Below are 9,964 nucleotides of genomic sequence, written 5' to 3'. Positions count from 1 at the left end.
GGGCGCCGCCCCGCCCTCACTCTCGCTTTCCCCGGCGCGACTCCGTGCGCATGCGACGGGCCCCGCGGAGCATCGCGGAGACGCGGAGGGGATCCCGGGCTGCGGAGGCGACTCCCGCTCCCTAGGGCCGCGTGTGCGTGTGCGTGTGCGCGCGGCCCGCGACCGCCGCCGGGGACGGAGGAGAGCCGGGATCTTCCTGGCGCCCTCTTTCTTCCCCGCGCACCAGTTACTGGAAAGCCGGGGAGAGGCGGGGCCTGGCCGGCGGAGGGTGCGGCCGGCTGGGGGAGCGTCACGTTAGGTCGCGGCCACGCCGGCTTCCACCCTGGATGCCGGGAGCGAGATGGAAGGGAAAAAGAGCTTCCTGCCTGATGAAGGGTCCGGAGGCCAAAAGGCGGACCCCCTCTCCCTCCCTTCAAAAGGAAACTACTTTGCAAATGTATTTCCCCCCTCCAGCGGCCTCACGCCTTTTCCCCTCCTGGAGCTGGGAGAGGGGGTTTGAGAAGATTGAATGGGCTTCTGAAGACACAGCGGTTACCCCTCTCCCCTGTCCTGGGACCTGGGCGGGCACGGCTTGGGTCGCTTCTTGTTGGTGGGTGGGCCTGGGAAGAGGGCACCGAAGCCCTTGGCTGGAGGGAGGCAAAAGGAGGTCAGCATGCGTTCATTTGGAGTTTTTCACCTGGCCTTGAACCCTCACCCTCACCCTTTTGCTTCTGTAACTTGTTTCCTAATCCCAGGTAGGCCAGCTGGCTCCCTTCTACCTCTGTGACTTTCTAAATAAACTGTTGCTTGTATTTGAGTCTTGGCTCTGAATTCTCTCTTAGCCATAGCTCAGGTAGGGAGATCTGTCACTTGTGATCATGAATCCTAACTGATACTGGTAGCAGAAAAAGGAAGCAAGGTTGCATCCTACCTTATCAAGGGGGTTTAAATGCATTTCCTAGCATGCGGAGTCTGGATTTTATCCTAGAGAAAGTGATCCCTCCGCATATTCTGCATCATCTAGAGCACATATCTTCAAAAAATACCTTTGCCCTTTTTAATGGCTTCATTGTCCTCTTAGTCACCAGGATCAAATCATGTTCATCTTTTACTCCTTCCTCTCTCACTTTCTATATTTAATCATTTACCAAGACCTGTTGATAATCCTCTTTTTTTCTGCCAGTCCTCTGCTACTACTTGAACATTTCCCATGATTCAGTTCACAACCATATCCTTTCTCCCCATATTCTCTCCAAGAATAAAACTGTCATATTTGTAATAACTTTTCCAACTTCCAGATCCCACTTTTCCCTAAAATAAAAATCCTGCCTCATAGTTCCATAGATCCTAAATTTGTCCCCCTGCATAAATCCTTAAACACAATTTATGTAATTAAAATATTCGGTTCATTCCTTATTGTATGCCTTGTTATTTAAACTAAGCATTTCAAACTCCCTTCCCAACTGATTGCCCCAGTTGATGTCTTGATAGAGGCAATAGGGCATATTGTGTGATGAGAGGCAAGTGGGACAGCTGATCAGGATTTATAGGATGCAAAATGGTGACAGATTAGGTGGAAGGAAACTACATAATGATAAAGGGAGCAATCCAACAAGAGGATATACCCTTGTAAACATTTACGCATTCAGCATAGGAGCACCTAAATCTTGACATAAAGGGAGAGATTGACAGTAATACAGTTATAGTAGGGGATTTTAACACTCCCTTGACATCAATGGATAGATATTTTAGACAGAAAATCAACAAGGAGGTAGTGGCCTTGATTTAATTGATATGTTCAGAGCATTTTACCCAAAGCAGCAGAATATACATTCTTTTCAAGTGCCATGGAATGTTTTCTAGGATAGATTACATGTTAGGACACAAAACAAGTCTCAATACATGTAAGATTGATATATCAAGCATCTTCTCTAACCAAAATGCTATGAAACTTTAAACCAATCACAAGAAGAAAACGGAAAAGCACACAAAGACATGGAGGCTAAATAACATGATACTAAGCAATGATGGATTAACAATGACATCAAGGAGATAGCCAAAATGAGGAGACAAAGAAACAACCCCCAAATGAAAGAACTAAAGAATTCTCCAGAAGAAGAGATAAATGAAACAGATAAGAAATTTATCTGAAACAGAGTTCAGAGTAATGATGGTAAAGATGCTCAACAGGATGAAAAAAGATATAGTAACTATGAAAAAAGAACAGTCTGAGATAAAGAATGACATAACACAAATAAAGAACACATTGGGAAACCATCAACCAAACAACAAGAAAGCCCACTGCATGGGAGAACATATTTGCCAGTGTTATCTCTGGTAAGCGTTTAATCTCCAAAATTTACAAGGAACTCATACAACCTAAAAAAAAAAAAAAAAAAAAAAAAAAAAAAAAGAAGATAATCAATCAAAAATGGGCAAAGGACCTAAATGGACACTTTTGAAAGAGGACAGACAGAAGGCCAAGAGACATATGCTCAAAGTCACTAATCATCTGAGAGATGATTAGTCAATCAAAACAACAATGAGGTACCATCTCACATCTGTCAGAACGGCTATCATCAGCAAATCAACAAACAACAGTGCTGGCAAGGATGTGGAGAAAAAGGAACCCTCATGCATTGCTGGTGGGAATGCAGACTGGTAAAGCCACTGTGGAAAACATGGAGTTTCCTCAAAAATTAAAAATGGAACTTCCATTTGGCCTAGTAATCCCACGTGTAGGAATATATCCCAAGAAATCAGAAACACCAACCAGAAAGGATATATGTACCCCTATGTTCACAGCAGCACAATTTACAATACCTAAGATTTGGGAACAGCCTAAGTGCCCATCAGCAGATGAGTAGATTAAAAACAGTGGTACATCTACACAATGGAATACTATGCTGCTGTAAAAAAGAAGGAACTTTTACCATTTGCAACAGCATGGACGGACCTGGACAGCATTATGCTAAGTGAAATAAGCCAGTCAGAGAAAGATAAATATCACATGATCTCACTTATTTGTGGAACATAATGAGCAACATAAACTGATGAACAAAAATAGAGCCAGAGAAAAAAATATTTTAAGTAGAAGTAATCCTATTATTTGCAGATTTTTAATATTTCCTACAACTTTTGTGATATTATACTATGCTAGTATAGTTTTGATATTATTATATTTAAAATCCTTTTTTCTTGAAATATTAATGTTTATTGCATGTAAATGGCTAATTATTTTGTATCTACAATCTGGTAATAGATTTATTTTGTATTGGAAAAAAATGACATCAAGGAAGACATCAAAAATACCCTGAACCCAATGAAAATGAGAGCACAACAAACCCAAATCTGTGGGACAGGGAAAAGCAGTCCTAAGAGGGAAATTCATAGCATTACAAGCCCATCTCAAGAAACAAGAAAAAGCTCAAATAAACAATCTAACTTTAGACTTAAAGGAACCAGAAAAAGAATAGCTAACAAAGACCAGAGTGAGTAGAAGGAAGGAAATCATAAAGATCAGAGCAGAAATAAACAAAGTAGAGCCTAAAAAACAATACAAAGATCAATGACACCAAGAGCTGGTTCTTTGAAAAGGTAAGACTGACAAACCTTTAAATATACTCATCAAGAAAAATGTAAAAGAACCCAAATAAATAAAATCAGAAATGAAAGAGAGAAGTAACAACTGACACCAAAGAAATACAAAATATTGTAAGAAAATGTTATTAACAACTATATGCTAACAAATTGGACAATGTGGACAAAATGGATAAGTTCCTAGAAACATACACTCTTCCAAAACTACATCAGGCAGAATCAGAGAATCTGAACAGACAGATTACAACTAGTGAAATTGAGGCAGTAATCAAAAAACTCCCAACGAATAAAAGCCCTGGACCAGATGGCTTTACAGGTTATTTTTACCAAACATTTTCAAACTGTTACAAAAATTTCAGGAGAAGGGAAGACTCCCAAGCTCATTTAACTAGGCCAACATTATTCTAATTCAAAACCAGGTACAGACACAACAAAGAAAGAAAATTATAGGCCAGTATCCCTAAAATATAGATGCTAAAATCCTCAACAAAATATTAGCAAAGCAGCCATACTTTAAAAAGATAATACACCATGATCAAGTGGGATTTATTCCGGGAATGCAAGGTTGGTACAGTATCCACAAAACAATAAACATGATACATCACATAAACAAAATGAAGGATAACAACCACATGATCATATCAATATATGCAGAAAAAGCATTTGATAAAATCCAACACCCATTTATGATAAAAACTCTAAGCCAAGCATGTCAAACTCGAAGGTTAACATGGGCCAAATGAACAAGGTTTAAGTTTATGTGGGCCGCAAAAAACCAAAAGCTTCAATTTTCATAAAAATGTAGGTTTATTTCGATAGAGACATGCTGAATACAAATGGCTGAAATAAATGAGTAATCGTTTACATAAAATAACAGAACATTTTAATAAAAATTAATTTTTTTCTTGAACATTAACTTACCAGACGCTGAATAACTGCACAAATAAGCGTAATGCAAATAAACCTATTTTTCTTGTCCTCCAAAAGCAAAATATTTCCTGTTGTGCACACCAAATAAGTCAGTCCAAGACTAATGACGTGGCAATTTGCTGCTCAAATATTCGCTGCTAGTATTAGTGGAGAGAAATGGTGCGCCTACACGTAAGGCACGTAAGGGAAATGAACGCAACATGATTATAGTAATCAGTCATTAGCTAATGTTGTAGTTTGTTATTAATAATTACATATAACATATTGTAAAAATTAAGTTATGAAATTTTTATTAAAACATTTCTTACATACCATTATATTGGCTGGGCCACAAAAATATCATGCGGCCCACAGGCCACAAGTTTGACATGCTTGCTCTAAGCAAAGTGGGAATAGAGGGAACATACCTCAACATAATAAAGGCCATTTATGACAAACCCACAGCCAACATCATACTCAATGGGCAAAAACTACAAGCATTCCACTTAAGATCGGGAACTAGACAGGGATGTCTGCTTTCATCACTCTTATTCAACATAGCACTGGAAGTCCTAGCCACAGCAATCAGACAAGAAGAAGAAACAAAAAGCATCCAAGTTAAAAAGGAAGAAGTAAAATTGTCATTATTTGCAAATGACATGATACTGTGTATGAGAACCCTAAAGATTCTACCAAAAAAACTGCTAGAACTGATCAATGAATTCAGTCAAGTAGCTGGATACAAAATAAATATTCAGAAATTAGTTGCGTTTTTATACAACAATAATGAACTAACAGAAAAGTAAACTAAAACAACAACAACCAATTCCATTAACAATTGCTTGAAAAAAGAAAAAATAACTAAGAAAAAATTTAACCAAAGATGTACAAGACCTGTACTTGGAAAATTATATAACACTGAAGAATGAAATTGAAGAAGATACAAATAAGTGGAAGCATATACTGTACTCATGGATAGGAAGAATTAACATCATTAAAATGTCCATACTACCCAAAGCAATTTACAGATTCAATGCAATTTCTATCAAGAAACCAATGGCATATGTCACAGAACTAGAACAAATATTCCAAAAATTCAAAAGATCTCAAATAGCATCAGCCATCTTGAATAAGAAGAACAAAGTTGGAGGAATCACACTACCTGATATCAAACTATATTGCAAGGCCATAATAATCAAAACAGTATGGTACTGGCATAAAAACAGACATATAGATCAATGGAACAGAATAGAGGGCCCAGAAATAAACCCACACCTTTATAGTCAATTAATATCTGAGAAAGCAGGCAAAAACATAAAATGGGGTAAAGATAGTCTATTCAATAAATGGTCTGGGAAAATTAGATACACCCAAAAAAAATGAAGCTAGACCACCTTCTTACACTGCACACCAGAATAAACTCAAAATGAATTAAATGTTAAACTCGAAACCATAAAAGTCCTAGAAGAAAACATAGGCAGTAAAATCTCGGACACTTCTTGGAGTAATACTTTTTCTGATATATCTCCTCAGACAAGAGAAACAAAAGAAAAAATAAACAAATGGGACTATATCAAACTAAAAATTTTTGGCACAGCAAAAAAAACCCATCAACAAAATAAAAAAACAACCCACTGAATGGGAGAACATATTCACTGATACATCTGATGAGGGGTTAATATTCAAAATTTATGAAGAACTTATAAAACTCAATACCAAATAAACAATCCAATTAAAAAATGGGCAAAGGACCTGAATAGATACTTCTCCAAAGAGGACATACAGATGGCCAATAGACATATGAAAAGATAGAGAGCAGCAGACAATGGGGGGTGGGGGTGAAGGGGATTGAGCAAAAAAGAATTCATAAACATGGACAACAGTGTGGGATTGTGGGGGGTGAGGGAAAGGGGTGGGTGGAGGTGGAAAAGTGTGTAGGGAGAATAAATGGTGATGGAAATAATAAATAAAAGAAATCCCAGCCCCACCACTTAATATCTACATGATTTTGAACAAGTTATTTCTCTGTTCTTCAGCTCCCTCATCTGTAAAATGAAGATAATAATGATCCCATCTGATAGGATAATTGAGAGGAGATATAGTAGATAGATGACACATACAGGTGTGTGTGTGTGTAATTATACCAGGTACATAAGAAATCCCAAGTTAGTGTTGGCTGTTATTAATGATGGTCCTTTTTGTGTAATTCTTACATCTCTTTTGCTCAAATTTTCCTAGTTCCCTATGTCCTATCTGTCACAAAGTTCTTTCTGTACATTCATAGTACTTCCCTCACCCATCCTTTTACTGACATTCAGAATTTTACCACTACAGATTCAGGAAAATGGAACATAGGACGTTTAAGATATGCATATTAGGGAATATAAGGTTTCTTTTTAGAAAAACCTTCATGGTTTGCTCAATTACTCATATTCTTTCTAGATCCTTTAAAATAGAGGGGAAATACAATAATATGAGCTAGTATTATGAGGTTGGCAGTAAAAAGACTTAAACCCTGACTCTCCAGTCACATAAGCAGAAGACTTAGAAAGAGGAGCATGGAAGAATTATTGGCGCTAGTCAGGTTCCTGGGCAGTACTGTGGCTTTTCCTTTTGATTTATCCCCACCCCACTCCAAGCTAAATAAACAAGGCTCCAGTAGACTCAGCTAGAGAAACTGGAGGGAACTGTAAGGAGAAACTGGCATCTCATCCACTAACACATTTGCTGATACACCCTGCACCTACATAAACAGGATAGAGACTGGAGAGAAACATCTGGTTAAGGTATAGGTTGAGTAAAGCAACGTACACTCCTGTAATTTGGCATGGCAAGAATGTGTATGTTCCTCCTGGGTCCACTGATGCTGTGTAGAAAGTGACGTCCAGGTTTAACACCTAAGGGAAAAGAAATTCTAGCAGCAAGAGGCTGGCTATACTTCTGAAAGGGGGAATTAGAAAGACAGAGAGAGAGAGCTGCAGGCTAGGCTGATTTCCCATGTCAAAGAACTGTGCAGGGCAGAGCCTGCTTCAGTTTCTAGAACTCTTGTGCCCATTAATGAGTGACCATTTAAGATGCAACATGGATAGTACTTAACCAGCAGAGAAAAATGTATCCCTTTCTTCCCAATTTCCCTTCCAGTCCCCACCCCACACCACACCAGAGAGAAAGGGCCTTGAAAAGAGAGGGAAATAATTGATTAAAAACAAACCCCACCTTCTCTCTTCAGAGTTCCTGAGTCACAGTTCAGTCAGAGAACACTTGCCTTGGAACTGAGATTGGATTTTAAACCAAACATACTTTTATTTTTTGTTAATCCTCACCCGAGGATATTTTTCCATTGATTTTTAGAGAGTGGAAGAGACAGAGGGAGACAGAGAGAGAGAAACATCAATGTGCAAGAGACACATCGATTGCGTGCCTCCCACATGCATCCTGACCAGGGACAGGAATCAAGCCTGCAACCCAGGTATGTGCCCTTTACTGGGATCGAACCAAGGACCCTTCAGTCTGCAGGCCAACACTCTAAACACTGAGCCACACCGACTAAGGCAAACCAGACACACTTTTAATAACCAAGAGTGTGGAGGAAAAGATTAAAGAATATGTTCAAGATGTCTTTAAGGAATTTGCTACTCAATGCTGCTTAATCACCTAAGGATCTCATTAAAACAACATTTCCAACTCAGTGAGTGTGGGATGGGGCCAGAGATTCTGCATTTCTAACAAGCTCCCGGGGGATGCTTCTGATTCCAGGACCACACTTTGACAGACAAGGCACTATAAAGTAGGAAGGGAGCTTCAAAAGAGCACAGTTGGCAGCAAGGAATAGAGAAAAAAATACTGGGTTGGAACAGGTGAAATATCCATTTTTGTAGGTCAAAAACAGTTGAATATTGCCAACTAAAAAAAATCTTGTCCCGCTGGGGTGGGTCAGTGGTTGAGCATCAACATATGAACCAGGAGGTCACAGTTTGATTCCTGGTCAGGGCACATGCCCTGGGTTTCAGGCTCAATCCCCAGTAGGAGGTGTGCAAGGGGCAGAGATCAATGATTCTCTCTCATCATTGATGTTTCTACCTCTCCCTCTCCTCTCCCTTCCTCTCTGAAATCAATACAAATATATTTTTTAAAAATCTTTTGTTTGTATCCCATCAAATAAAAAATTCATAAAATGGGAAACACAATATTGGAATTAAATAATGCCTCTGCATTCTAACAACTATTTATGCCCTACTTAAATCAGAATATATAAATGAAGTAGTACTGACCTGTGTACACAGGCAGGAGTACTTGCCAGAAGTGTGTGTGTGTGTGTGTGTGTGTGTGTGTGTGTGTGTACCTTTAAAAATGGCTGGGGCTGGAATTACAGCCAGCCACCTTTAACAGGCTATATTTTTAGGATTTTTACAAATGTTAAAGTCTTCATGAACTGTGATTGTGGATAAAAACTTACTGCCACCTGCTGGATTTGAGTTAAGAGTTAAAAGGTAAATATGCATCTTTTTATTCAGATATCTTAAATACTATTTATTAGTACGTCCTCTGTTCATTTTAATTTTAAAAAGAAAATAGATAAATATATACTTACTAGAAAAGGATTGCATTTAGGGGGACTTTCTCCATTTGATTTCAATTGAAGGGGAAAATAATATTCATATTTATATGCATTAGATGGCATTAAAGTTACATTTTAAGTTTATGATTATATGGCTTTTCCTTTAATTTCCACGATGGTTTTATTTTTAATAGAAATGTATCCATTTATTTGTTAAAGAGAACTTCAGGAGTTGGATCAGTATAGGTAATTATTTCTCTTATATGTGTGCAGAATGCTGAAATAAAGACCATCACGTGCAACTCATAACTTTCCTTCACAATTTTCCTTCCCTTCATCCCAAGCTGTATATTTTCAAGAGCCCTTCTTTGCTATCTTAGAAGAAAGGGGTCTTCCTAATTCTTTCCAAAGTTAGACCATTTGATGTCACTCTACCTGCTGAAATGCATTATAATTACCTTACTCAAATCTGTGTTTCTTAGTGGTTAGAGCATTGGTCTACACACTGAAGGGTCACAGGTTCAATTCCCAGTTAAGGGCAAGTACCTGGGTTGCAGGTTCAATCCTGGCCCTGTTCGGGGCCTGTGCAGAAGGCAACCAATTGATGCGTCTCTCTCACATCAATGTTTCTCTCTTTCTCCTCTCTCTCTCTCCTTCCTCCCTTCCACTATCTCTAAAAAATCAATGGGAAAAATATCCTCAGGTGAGGATTAACAAAAATAAAAAGTAAAAAGAAATAAAAATGGTGTTCATTATTAAACCAAATTAAAACATCCTGCAGGCCTTTTGCAGTATCCTAATATTATATGTTTTCTGTTGATGATTTATTCTGGTATTACTATTAAAACATAGGTAAACTTCACAATATGTTTTTCTCCCTTCTCCTGATTTAGAAATTTACATGTCATATAGTTCTAA

Source organism: Myotis lucifugus, unplaced genomic scaffold (assembly GCF_000147115.1).
Source record: "Myotis lucifugus unplaced genomic scaffold, Myoluc2.0 scaffold_127, whole genome shotgun sequence".
Classification (NCBI taxonomy): Eukaryota; Metazoa; Chordata; class Mammalia; order Chiroptera; family Vespertilionidae; genus Myotis; species Myotis lucifugus.
This window is presented reverse-complemented; position numbering follows the sequence as displayed.